Source organism: Chaetodon auriga, chromosome 5, assembly GCF_051107435.1.
Source record: "Chaetodon auriga isolate fChaAug3 chromosome 5, fChaAug3.hap1, whole genome shotgun sequence".
Taxonomy (NCBI): domain Eukaryota; kingdom Metazoa; phylum Chordata; class Actinopteri; order Chaetodontiformes; family Chaetodontidae; genus Chaetodon; species Chaetodon auriga.
The window spans coordinates 8,664,381-8,665,511 of NC_135078.1; positions in this window are offsets into that span (position 1 = coordinate 8,664,381).

Consider the following 1,131-nt stretch of genomic DNA (forward strand, 5'->3'; position numbering starts at 1 on the left):
GTCGCATGCTCTTTACCCAACAGAGTGAATCTGCTTCCTGCCATCTGAACACAGCGGAAGCGCTGGGGCTAAATTTCAAAGCAGTTTCATGTTATGTTGATGCAATCAGGTGACAAGACGTTTTTTTGACTCCACTACTCTGAAAATGTGTGTCATTCAGCAGCCACTGACAACGTTTTAGTTTAAAATGTCAACTCAAAGGCCAAATCAGACGTTCTTCCTTTCCCTAAGGGAGCACGAAGGGCAAACATGGATTCATCCCTTTTCTGACTGCTGTTAGAAATGCTAAAACTATTACTGTTACCATTTCTAAAGACGCATTGTTGAAGGAAATTTCCCCAGCTTGAAGAGCATCATATAATCCTTTCAGTGATCTGACAGCAGGAAAATCCCCAAAACAGGAGGTTTTGCCCTGATAGCAGCAAGATGACACACTGACATATCGGTGTGATGATGTGGTCAGACACAAAAATACATGAAGATCAAGTATTAGCAATAAGCAATCATTTATTCATCAATGACTTAACTGTGTCTGACAGGGACAGTTTGACCTCTTGTGCTTTTGTCTCAAATGCAGTACTTTTTCTGTCATGATATTGTGAGTTTTACGTGTATTTAGAATTGAATGCTTCCTCCAGGTAGAAAGCATCATGTCTAACTACATTTCCATTGTCTTAAGTAATAATTGCTGTGTGAGTTTGTCATATTTTGATATAAAAATGTTGAATCATTAATCGCTGGTTGGAAATGTCGGTCTTTGAAAGCACCACAGTCTGTTTATTGAAGTTAATCTTTTGGCACAAATTGCTCCAGTGAAGAGAGAGCTGGAGCCTCTTTGTGTAAAGCAGTATGTCGCTTCTTCAAGGTACAAAACAACATATTGTTTCATGAAATGAAAATTTTCCAGACTTAACTAGAGCAAAATGTTTGACATGTTTTGAACTCCCACCTCTTCCTCCGTATGTTCTTCTTTACCATGATGATATTTTGAGTTATATATGTATATATATATACAGTATATGAAGAAGTAATAAGCAAAGACACTAGAAGACACAGCACAGCATTCCCTAAACAACACGACATTAAAGCAATTTCACTTCCTGTTTCATTTCTTAAAATCACTGGGTGGAG